The 13,135-nt window shown below is 36.3% G+C and overlaps 1 protein-coding gene across 3 annotated transcripts in view; it reads right to left on the reverse strand.

Moving 5' to 3' along the window:
• The window catches only part of TAOK3 (TAO kinase 3), a 189,789-nt gene that overhangs the window by 92,559 nt on the left and 84,095 nt on the right, over positions 1–13,135 (reverse strand). For all 3 annotated transcript variants that reach the window (XM_032654499.1, XM_032654501.1, XM_032654500.1), the window contains one exon: positions 2,973–3,076. The gene's annotated coding sequence lies outside the window, so the exon portion shown is untranslated. The remainder of the gene's footprint in view (positions 1–2,972; positions 3,077–13,135) is intronic.

The raw sequence follows: 13,135 nt of genomic DNA on the forward strand, positions 1-13,135 counted from the left end.
TCAGCATTGTGCTGGATGTTCTATAAGTGCAACAAGGGAAGAAAAAAGAAGTAAAAATAGCAAGACTGGAAAGAAAGAAGTTGGACTTTTACTGACAACATAATCACCTGTGTAGAAAATTCAATGGAACTAATACGTGAGTTTATCAAAGTTGCAGAATACAAGATCAATATATAAAGCTCAATTATATTTCTATATATGAACAAATGGATATCTAAAGTTTTAAATATCACTTATAATAGATTCAAAAAATGAAATACTTAGGGATAAATCTGACAAAGGATCTGTAAGACTTGTACACTGAAAACTACAAAATAATAATGAAAGGAAGTAAAGACATAATGAAAAGTTATAGTGTGGTTATAGGTCAGAAGACTCAATATTGAGTATTTTTTAGAAAGAGAAATTGAGAAGCTGATTCTCAAATTCATACGAAAATGCAATGGACCTAAAACAACTAAAACGACTTTGAAAAAGGAAGACAAAATTGGAGGGCTAACATAACCTGATTGCAAGATTTATCATTAAGATTACAGTTATAAAGACACTGTGATACTGGTGTGTATGTGTATATATATATTTGTGTGTATATATATATACACACAAATAAATCAATGCAACAAAACAGGAAGTACAGAAACAGACCCACACATTTATGGACAACTGAATTTCGTCCATAGAAGGTGGACCCACACATTTATGGACAACTGAATTTCGTCCATAGAAGATGGAGAATATCTTCCACTAATGGTGCCATAACAATTGCATATGTCTATCTTTGATTCATATTGACACCATATACAAAAATTAACTCCAAATGGATTATAGAACTAAATGTAAAACATACAACTAAAAAAATTGTGAAGAAAACACAAGAGAAAATCTTTGTGACCTTGGGTTAGGCAAGAATTTCTTAGATATAAAAACAAAAGCACACTCCACAAAGGAAAAAAAGGTTAAATTAGAATAAAAACATACTCTTTTTGAAAGACCCTGTTAAGAAAATGAAAAGATAACCCACAGTAGAAGATCTCTGCAAAACATATATCTCACAATGGATTTGCATTCATAAAATATAAAGAATCCTCAAAACTCAATTAAAAGAACATGAACAACCAAATTTTAAAAATGAGAAAAACATTAGAACACACACTTCACCAAGAAAGATAAATGGATGGCAACTAAGCCAAAAAAAAAAAGATGCTTAACATCACTATTCATTAGGGAGATACAAATTAAAATCCCAGTGAGATACTACTACAAACTTATTAGAATGGCTGACATTAAAAAGACAGACCATACCAGGCGTTGGCAAGGATTTGAAATAACTGGATCTCTCAGACACTGCTGGCTGGATGTAAAAATGGTACAAACACTTTGGAAAACTATTTGTCAGTTTCCTAAAAAGTGAAACATACATCTACCATATGACATAGCCATTCCACTCCTAGGTATTCACCCAAGAAAAATGAAAGCAAATGTCCATACAAAGCACTGTACACGAAAGTTAATGGCAGCTTTATTTTTAATAGTCAAAACTGGAAATAACCCAAACATCCATCAACAGATGAATGGATAAACAGTCTGTAGTACTTGCAGACAATGGAATGCAACTCAGAAATAAAATGAACTATTGATACATGCTACAACATGGATGAATCTCAAAATAATTATGCTGAGTGAAATAAGCCAGAACAAAAATAGAGAACACATCAATACTTTATGATTTCATTTATATAAAGTTCTGGAAAATGCAAAGTAACCTAGAGTTATGGCATATCAGTGGTTGCCTAGGGAAAGGGCTGGGGTGAGAAGAGGTTAGGGAGTTATTGAAAAAGGATACAAAGAAGCTTTTGGGAGTGACGGATATGTTTACTAACTTCATCATGTGACGGATACACACACACACACACACACACACACACATCTTAAAATGTTTTGTTACTTAATATGTTCAGATTACTGTATGTCAATTAATAATTATTGCTTTAAAAAGTTGCAATAAACAAAACTGAAAGGCAAGTAAGTTGGGGATGGTTCTTGCAAAATATGTGCCAGTGAAGTTATTGTTAATATCAGATAGGTGAACATACACATATATATACACCAACACACACACTCAAAGGACACAAATAGGAAATTAAAAAAGAAAAAAGCAGTGTCTATTAATGATATGAAACATATATAATTTCACTAATAATCAGAGAAATAAAAAGTAAAATAGCAAGACACCTCATTTCACCCACCAAATTGATAAAGTAATAGAGAAAAGATACATTTTTTTGGTGAGGGCATAAGGAAACAGTCATCTTTATACACTCCTGGAAGAATAGAATGGGAACATTCTCTGACCAAGTATTATCCTTCTACAGGGAGTTTCTACATGGCAGTTTCTACTTGTTTTGTTTTGATTTATTTTAGTAAAAGAGGCAGGGTGTAAGGTAGAGCATAGGAGGGATGCAACAGTGAAGATGGGAAACAACGTTTCTTTCACCTACAAATTTGGATTTCTTTGCAGACTTGTGTTTTATCTGAAGTAGGTGTTGGGATTTCAGGTTATCTTTTATTTCCTTCTTTTTGTTTATTTCTATTTTCTAAATGTGCTGCAAAGCCTATTACTTCTGTGATTAGAGAAAAAGTGATCTGAAAAAATTTTATCTCAAAGTCTAATTATAAATCACTACAACAGAAAATGGTAATATATATTTCCAGAAAATAATTTGATAATAGGGATAAAATAACTTTAGCCAGGTAATTCTCCGTATTTTAAGCTATAACTGAAAATGAAGAAAATCTATAAGGAAATAATTTGAAACTAAAAAATTTTTATAAAAGAATATGTTATCTTAATTTTATTAATTCCTTTTAATTTTTCTCATAAATATAATAAAAATTCCTCATAGAAAAACCAGAAAACACAATTTGTTCCCATTTTACGGGAGAAAGCTAAGTCATGGATTTATGGACAATACCTTTTCGTGTATGGCACAAAATATACTGTATTGCTCAGACTCATTTTAGCAGCAATCTTTTTTTTTCTCTTTTATAACTTCAGTCTTTTGTATTTATGGTGAACCTATGAAAAAAGAAGAATAAAATATGTAATTATAGGGGCAAAATTCAAGAAGCAATAATCGATAACATGATAGTTTTAAATATTTACAAATGTAACATTACAAAGTTAAAATGTTATCTTCATCAGTTTGTGGATGACAAATGTAAAAGGTAGGATTTTCACAACAAAGACACAAGCTACTGTCTCACAAACAATATCAGGTAAACAAATGTGTCGTTAGATTTCAGAATCTATACTGAGGCTTCTACCGGTCTGTTTGAGTCCAAGGAAACTCAATAGAGGCTATGAGTAGACAGGACTAATCTGACAGCATGTGGTGATGCTACTGATTCTCTGTCAGTACAGCTTTTATTTTAAATTGCTTTTCCAATAGGCATGATGATTTATATTGACTCATCTATCTTCCCTTTCCTGGTCTCTCTATAACCAAAATCTTTCAGATTTGGGGGTAGTGATAATTCTTTATTATCTATCAAAGAAGTACATGCTCAATGTAGAAAATATAAGAAATATACACCATTATGAAAAAAAATCCTTAATCCTACCTAGGACAAACTTCATTAGCAATTGGGATAATTTTCTCCATGAACATATTTACTTCTTCAAGCACATATTTATTTTGTTATACAGCTGAAATCACATTGTACATATAATTCCACAGTCAACCTGTTTATCTAACTCTAGATTATACATATTTTGCCATGTTATCAAACATTATTCACAAAGATAATTTAAGGGCTGCTCAATGTGTATCGTATGGAAGAGCCACAACTCACAACAGTTTCTCCACAGTTTGAAACCAAGGCTGTTATTCAACCCTCTGTTTGTTGAACTACTAAAAATTATTGTTTTGAAGACCTTGTGCTTATTATCTATGCACTTAACATTTAGGGCTTTTTTGGAATGGATTTCTAGAAGTAGAACTACTGGGTCAAAGAATATAACAATTTAAAACACGTATATTGAAATAATCTTTGGATGCTTGACTAGCTTTGGAGATGAAATCCTTACAGGAGGAAAAAACTATACATAAAAAAAAAGGCACTGACCTCCATTTTCACATTTTTCCTGTAGAGGATATCCCAATCTCTTCTCACGTCTATACTTACAAACTAATCTTTTTCATTATTTTGTTATTCCCTCTGATTCTATGGCTGTGGAATGCTTTAGATTAACTGGTAGCTAAAACTTGCCTGAATTCAGCATCACACTTTACCTAACCATCAACCAATCAATAACTACAATGTCTGCATGTATGTCCTGCTAATCTAGTCTGACTATAGCTTCAAGGAACTAAAACATTCCTTATTATATGAACACTAGTTGCGAAATTTCTGAGAAAGTAGTTTTAAATAAGGCATTTACTAACATCCTCATGTCCTGAATAGCTCGAAATGCAGGAGGTGCTCACTCCTAGAAAATAGTTTTCTAATGCTATGGACACACATGCCTAGTATTTTTCTTCTCTCTAAATACTTATTCATTTTTACATAATTTTTCTTAAAATGGGTGCTCTCTCCATCTGCAGTTGCATGGCTCTATAAATGTTTTAAAATAAACTCTCTAAGACACCTAGGAATTAAACTTTCTTGATTTTATCATTTTCCCCCCCTGCTAGAATACTGCACATGGTATTGAAGCTGAAAACCATATTCCTAAAGTTTATCTATTACATCTAAAAGATGCTCACAGTTTTGTCCCATTTAACCACCTTCCTTCTTCTTTTATAAATGTCTCTTGGATTCCATGAAACTGTCTTCCCCTGTTTTTCCACATTATTCCTCCTATAGCTCCTCTCCTCTCTGAGCTCTAAATCAGTGTGTTCCTCCAGGTATTTCCCAAAGCCCTCTGTGTGATGCAAGCTGCTATCCTAATTTCTGTTCACTTGAATGGTTTCAAGTAACACTTTGTCACTAGACAGTTCTGGCCTCCAGGCTAAAACCCAGTCCCATTCTTTCAACTATCTGTTTGGCTTCTCCCCTAAATGTCTCACGTGTACCTCACAATAACTTTCACTCTCCCCTTCTCCTTGTCCTTAACATTCAACTAAATCACAAGTGTGCTTTAAATATTTCTTTTTATCTGTTCTTCACTTTTCCCTTCTGTTAGCATTTGTTATCTCTTTCCTCTGTTTCTGCTCTTTCAGCCTCTCGTCTAAATTTTCTGGAATTCATCTTTAAAACACTATTATCACAATCACCTTCCTGAAGCACAGTTGAGATAATATCACAGCTCTGCTCAAAATCCTTCCATGTTCCCACACTACCTACAGGATTAAGGATAACTTTACCTAACTAACAGTCAAAGCTGGCCTCAAACCACTACCCCAACCTAAATTCTTAGACTCTATAATCAGGAAAAAATGAATTACTACAGTTGCATTTTCATACCTTTGTCTTTGCTTATGCTACTGCCTCTACCCAGAATATCCATATCCCAATTACTCTCACAGTCCAGCTAAATGTCACCTCCCTTATAAGACCAACCATTTTCTCCCTTTGCATCAGTTTTAAATACTCATATATATTAGTACTCTAACTGGATGACAAGTGCTTCTTCAGAGGAGGATACATGTCAGATCTAAGTTTTGATTAATCATTATATTTCCATGGCATCTTTAAAAAATTATTTTTGAGATACAATTCACGTACGATTCACCCATTTAAAGTGTACAATGGTTTTTAGTATATTCACAAGTATGTGCAAGCATCACCACAGTCAATTTTAGAACATTTTCGTCACCACAAAAAGAAGTCCCATTTCCTTTAGCTATCAAGTCCTCCCACCCCAATCACTCCATTCCTTAGCAACCACTAATCTGTCTCTATAGATTTCCCTGTTCTGAACATTTCATTTGAATGGAATCATATGATATGAGGTTTTCTGTGACTGGCTTCTTTCCCTAGCATAATGTTTTTAAGGTTCACCCATGTTGTAGCATGAATCAATATTTCTTTCTATTGACAAATAGAAATCCACTGTATAGATATACCACACTTTGTTTATCCACTTATAAGCTGATGTATATTTGGGTTGTTTCCACTTTTTGGCTATTATGAATAATGCTGTTATAATCACTTGTGTACACATACATTTAGTTTCTCTTTTTTTTTTGTTTTTTTTTTGTGCGGTATGCGGGCCTCTCACTGTTGTGGCCCCTCCCATTTTAGAGCACAGGCTCCGGACGCGCAGGCTCAACGGCCATGGCTCACGGGCCCAGCCGCTCCGTGGCACGTGGGATCCTCCCGGACCGGGGCACAAACCCGCATCCCCTGCATCGGCAGGCGGACTCTCAACCACTGCGCCACCAGGGAAGCCCCTGTGGCATCTTTATATAACAGATAGTCCATAAAAATCTGCTGAAATCTCCTTCCCTTTTCCACCCAAATCTTAACACTAAAAATGTTCTTTAAATTCATCCTTCCCTCAAAAGCTGAACAAGGACGTTTTTCCTTCCAAGAGGACAGCATTTTAAGAATTAACTGAAGATAGTGATATGCATGAAATTATTTTTTTCCTCTTCCTTGACCTCCTGCAACCTCAGGTATTACCATTTATAGTGAGAACTCAGAACTGTGCCAAGAATGTAGAATTTCAGGTCTTAGGCTCTTGGGCCAACTGAACAATCCAGCTAGCTTAGAGGCAAAGATTGCATCAGAGATGTGAAACTGAAATAATTTTCTTCATGCTTTATTCTAAGGAATGGAAATCCTCCAAGAATGATAGTCAAGTAAATTATTTTTCACAGACATTCTAACTTAATATACACTTGATAGAGAGTAGAAATATAAATATTTTTTCATATTTTTCCTTTTCTCAGAAACTTTCAAGAAAGATGATTCAGTGAAGATCTTAGTTGCCTTTCAATGTTGTAGTCACACTTCTGCAACAATAAACTTGGAGCCAACCAGATTGAAAATCCACAATATTTTAGCATTAAGAAAGGGAGTAAGATTAAGAATGTTTCATATAGGTTATCACTTATATGTGGAATCTAAAATATGACACAAATTAACTTATCTACGAAACAGAAACAGATTCACAAACATAGAGAACAGACTTGTCATTGCCAAGTGGGATGGGGAGTGGGGAAGGGATGGATTGGGAGTTTGGGATTAGCAGATGCAGCCTATTATATTTAGAATGGATAAACAACAACATCCTACTGTATAGCACAGGGAACTACATTCAATAACCTGTGATAAGCCATAATGGAAAAGAATATGAAAAAGAATGTATATATATATGTATAACTGAATCACTTTTCCGTACAGCAGAAATTAACACAACATTGTAAATTAACTATACTTCAATTAAAAAAAATTAAAAAAAGAATGTTTCACATTGGAAAGAATTATAAAGATCAGACATATCAATTGTTTTTTTTTTAATTCAATCTCAGAAAAGTTAAGTGTCAAATCATACTTATGCAATACTGTTATCCCAAATTAAAATTCCTTCTAATTTCTCACTTCAGAAAACTTTTCTGAATCAAGCTGCTTAAGTCAGGCTTCAGAACACCAAACAGTTTCCTATTTTGCTATATTTTGGAGGTTAATAAGAAAAGTGTAATTTAATAAGATTGAACTTCTCTGTCTTTATTTCTCCAAATAATACTTGAATACATAGTGGTGGGTTCAGTTCTTATGGAGACTGAAGCATCGACAAATTTGGGGATCTCTTTAAGAAAAAAAATTTATAAAATTTCCACACAAGAATAGGTATAGGGCCTTAAGGGGCTGGTGTAAATAAGGGGCTCTGAAATGTAAGATTCACAGTAAATTTGCCTGTGTAAATTCCTATTATTGCATTCATTATCTTGCCCCAAGAATGTATACAGAGGCAGGCAAAATCTTCATTTTACGGCAGTGAAAAATAGAGTAGAAATAGGTGATTGGACTTTTTCAAAGTCAGGACCAGTCTGGTGTTTTCCCTCCCCTGTTCATATAATACAACCTCCCAATACAGACTTAAAGAAAACTATCTTTAAAGAAATAAACAGAAAACTTATTTTGGACAGTTGTTACCACTGTCTGCCACTAATACCTAACTATTATTCTGAGGTAAGAAACCATTTTTATGGTACTTTCACTGTGAAAGTAAAACTAGATGACAGGTGTTTTTTATGCCAAATGATCACATAGCCCATCATGACAGAATCTGAGAACTGGAAAGGGACCTTTGTGATCATCTAATTTCTACTTAAGCAAATAATGCATAAGTATCTGGGGCATTGATTATCATAATAATGATAACTTGTAGACTACTTTGGGGTCACCATTTAAGACTATGTGTGCTTAAAAAGTAAAAATATCAATTCTTTTGGTTTCTTAAAGAGTATTAGTTTCTCCCTCCCTTAAAAAAAGATGTTTAGGTTAGAGAGACAAATGGGAAAGGAAGAGATCCTTTGGATTTCTTAAATTTAACACTGAAAGTTTTTGTTCTCTCTGATAGTTTTGTATGTGTGGTTAGCAACTTGAAATCAATTATGCATTCATTTTGGGGAAAACGGTACTTTATATGGGTCTTAAAATCAAGACCAGTACAAAAATGGTGTCTATGTCTACATAAATTCTGAACTACTCTAATAGATTTAACCGGTCTTTTGAAGTTTTCATTTTGCACAACTTAATCATATGTGTGGTATGAAAATTGTAATATTTGTAATATACAATAATAATTCACTCTTTAATACAGGGTTCCTCAAACTTGATTAATATTCAGATCCCTTAGAGAAAAATTCTCACAGATCCCTAACGTTTTCTGAAATTAGTTTTAGTCATTCATTTATTCATGTGTTCATTCATTCAGCAAATACTTATTAAGTGCTTAATGTGTCCAGTACTGAACAAGGCTTTTAGTTCTTTCCTACTCTCATAGAACTTACATTCTAGTGGAGAGAGACACATAAATATTGATATATCAGGTACTAATAAATATCAGGGCTTCCCTGGTGGCGCAGTGGTTGAGAGTCCGCCTGCTGATGCAGGGGACACTGGTTCGTGTCCCGGTCCGGAAAGATCCCACATGCCGCGGAGCTGCTGGGCCCATGCGCCATGGCCACTGAGCCTGCGCGTCCGGAGCCTGTGCTCCGCAATGGGAGAGGCCACAACAGTGAGAGGCCCGCATACCGCAAAAAAAAAAAAAAAAAAAAAAAAAAAAAAAAAAAAAATATCATAAAGAAAAATAAGATAAAGTAGAGTCAGTGGTCGGGATAAGCCACAGAACTCTTTGGTCATAAGGCAGTCATCCAGATGATCCACTATAGCTTATTATTTAGGAGACAATCATCAAAATGAAAATATAACATTTAAAAATCTCATGGAGAATTTCTGACCTATTTTCATGTCTTCAAATTCCTAGGAGTCTGTGAATTTACTTGAAAACACTCTAGAATGGAATCATATCTTACCTAAGGTGGTTGGGTACAAAGGTGGACACTTAAGGCCAAAACTGCATACAGTTCAAATTATCCTTGAAAATCCCAGTATGCACAGTTTTGTTTATGTAAGCCTTTAAAGTAATCCTCACGCACCACTGCGTTAGTCTAAAGGAAGAAAGTCTACCTACAAAAGGAATTCTTAACCTTTTTTGTGACATTGATCACAGGCAGTCCACAGCCTATGACACCTTCTCAGAATAATGTTTTATTTATTTGTTTATTTTTGGCTGCACCACGTGGCATGCGGGATCTTAGTTCCCTGACCACGGATCGAACCCCTGCCCTCTGCAGTGGAAGTGTGGAGTCTTAACTACTGGACCACCAGGGAAGTCCCTCAGAATAATGATTTAAATGAAAAATATAAACCACTTAGAATTACAAAGGAAAGGAAACCAATCATACTGAAATAGTTACCAAAATATTAAAAAACAGATTTGTGATATATATGTGCCTTTTTCTTTTTCTTTGCCGTGCTGCGTGTCTTGCAGGATCCTAGTTCCCTGACGAGGGATCCAACCCGGACACTGGGCAGTGAAAGCGCTAAGCCCTAACCACTGGGCATCCAGGGAATTCCCTATGGCTTCTTTTTTTTTTTTTTTTTTATAAATTTATTTATTTTATTATTTATTTATTTATTTAGGCTGTGTTGGGTCTTTTGTTGCTGTGCACGGGCTTTCTCTAGTTGCGGTGAGCGGGGGCTACTCTTCGTTGCAGTGCACGGGCTTCTCATTGCGATGGCTTCTCTCGTTGCAGAGCACGGGCTCTAGGCACATGGACTTCAGTAGCTGTGGCACACGGGCTCTAGAGCACAGGCTCAGTAGTTGTTGCGTACTGGCTTAGCTGCTCCACAGCATGTGGGATCTTCCCAGACCAGGGCTTGAACCCGTGTCTCCTGGATTGGCAGGCGGATTCTTAACCACTGCGCCACCAGGGAAGCCCCCTATGGCTTCTTTATTAATTCATTTAGTAATGAGAGTTAATAGGAAGTATAATAACCACAATAATTTCAAAGAATGGTGAACTTAATATTTTGAGATTTCTGTTAACTGTAATGTGTTATAAACTATCTGGGATTTCTTTTGGTGATTGGTGACAAAAATCTCAGGTATTGCTAATACTTGTGTGGTTTGTTGCCAACATTTGTAAATTACAAGAAATGCTAAATTTCAGTTAGAGGTTAGTAAAAACAAAAACTTCATGTTTTCTGATAGATTCCTTGATCTGCAGAAATCTGGATGTTCAAATCATTCTCTCTTCAAGATACCAATATAAATGAGGAATTCTGAAGAATTCTAAAGAAAGCCTTCTTATCTGCAGAGTTTACTCCATTCTGTTTTCTATCAAGTCTCTATAATTTCTCTTAATAGAAAGTAATAGAATGCTGTGAGCATTAAATGAGATAACATATACCAGGTATGTAGTAGGTACGGAAAAAAGGTTTGCTAGATATGAATGTAATTCTTACTTGAAAAAAAATCCATATAACATGCAGTTATTTGAAAAGTTGCAGAGATTAACTTGGCATTTCCCACAGTGATTCCACTGAACAGCTCTCACTTCTTTGCCTTTTGGCATTGGCAGCCCCATTACTATAGCATTGCATCTAGCCTTGTGGGAGTTAGTTGAAATGCATGTATGCTGCTGTTCTACTGTAAGTACTAAAGATAACAGCCTCTGTCAGGGTTTTTTTTGTTTTGTTTTTTGCTTTTTTTTTTTGCGGTATTTGGGCCTCTCACTGTTGTGGCCTCTCCCGCCACGGAGCACAGGCTCCGGACGCTCAGGCTCAGCAGCCATGGCCCACGGGCCCAGCTGCTCCGCGGCATATGGGATCCCCCTGGACCGGGGCACGAACCCACGTCCCCTGCATCGGCAGGCGGACTCTCAACCACTGCGCCACCAGGGAAGCCCTCTGTCGGGGTTTTTGGTTGCAAATAACAGAAACCAACTCTGGCTAACTTAGAAAAGAAATTTAATTATAGGTGTGATACTGTGACTTATATATTATATATTTGGTCTTCATCTGGTACAGACTCCTAAACCCCTTAGAATTTTCTAAGAGCAATAAAGGTGAAAGGAGTGTCTTTTGTTATTCATGACAACTCCCTACCAACCACACCTGAGTTTATGCTAATATGGTGACTTTTAGAAAGCCCCTGAGGATAGATAGGTGTTGGTAACCAGAGGAACCAAACCTGATTAAGGAGTTGGAATTTTCAGCCCCAACCCCTGACCTCAGGATGTAGAGTTCAATCACCAGGGACCAAAGATTTAATCAGTCATGCCTACATAATGAAGCTTCCATAAAACCCTAAAAGGATGGTGTCTGGAGAGCTTGTGGGTTGGTGAGCCATCCACATGCCCTGAGGGTGGCACACCCTAGTTCTGTCTTCATGGGGACAGAAGCTCCTGTGCTTGGGACCCTTCCAGACCTCACCCTATGTACCTCTTCATCTGGTTGTTTATCTGTATCCTTTATAATATCCTTTATAATAAACAGGTAAATGTAAGTAAATGTGTCTCTGAGCTCTGTGAGCCACTCTAGCAAAACCCCCTCCACAAATTCGAGGAAGGCTTGTAGGAATCTCTGATCTACAGCTGGTTGGTCAGAAGCACAGGTAACGACTTGGACTTGCAACAAGCATCTGAAGTTTGGGGTGGGGGAGTGGCTGCGGGCAGCCTTGTGAGACTGTGCCCTTGCCCTGTGGGATCTGATGCTATCTCCAGGCAGACAGGGTCAGAATTGAGTTAAAACCTTGATGCTGTTAGAAAACACCAATCAGAATAGGCTGTCTCACAGAACAAACCAGAAAGCTCAGAAAATAGACAGGATCCTAGAAGGGCAAAGCCATAATCAAAATCATGCCACAGTAATTGTCTGCTGATGCCACTGCCACTTGTTTCTGTTCTCCTAGACTGCCACAAATTGCCTCTGTTGTGCCCTAAGCTCTCAAGATTCAAAGTCCTGGGTGGGAGCAACTGATTGACCAAAATCACATGTCCATAGACCAGCTGCCAGGCAACCAAGAAATGAATATCTACTTGTGCTTCTTCCATATCCATAGAAGGAGGACCATTGCCTCCCTCCTGTATCCAAAACAGGATAATGTTCAAGTGATGGGCAACCCATACTATATAGTATATATATTTACTCATTAATGATTAAGAGCCATATCATAGCTCAGAGGATAAGAGACAAACTGCAGCATTCCAGTTTATAATTCTGTCTCCTTACTCAATTCCCTCTAACCTGAGTAAGTTCTATTTGTTTAAGCTTTTTCTACATCTACAAAATCTTACTCTTCTCATGTGTTTAATAAAAGGTATAATGACCCTGAAGCAGTGTTCAACTATTCATTCACTCATTTATTCATTCAACACTTACTGGATACCCGCTGTGCTTAAGACATCATGCTAGGTGTTGAAAAATATATAATACTGATATGTGTTCACCAGAAACTAATTATCTAGAACCGGTGCATGTTTCAAGTACTACAGAAGTTCAAAAGAGGGAGAGAGAACTTCTAACTCTCTAAGGAGCTGGGGGGTGGGAATGGGCAGGTGACTGATGACTTCATGGTAGAAACAGCATTTGGATTGCTCTGTAAAGAACAGGGAGA

The sequence above is a fragment of the Phocoena sinus genome, chromosome 14, assembly GCF_008692025.1.
Source record: "Phocoena sinus isolate mPhoSin1 chromosome 14, mPhoSin1.pri, whole genome shotgun sequence".
NCBI lineage: Eukaryota > Metazoa > Chordata > Mammalia > Artiodactyla > Phocoenidae > Phocoena > Phocoena sinus.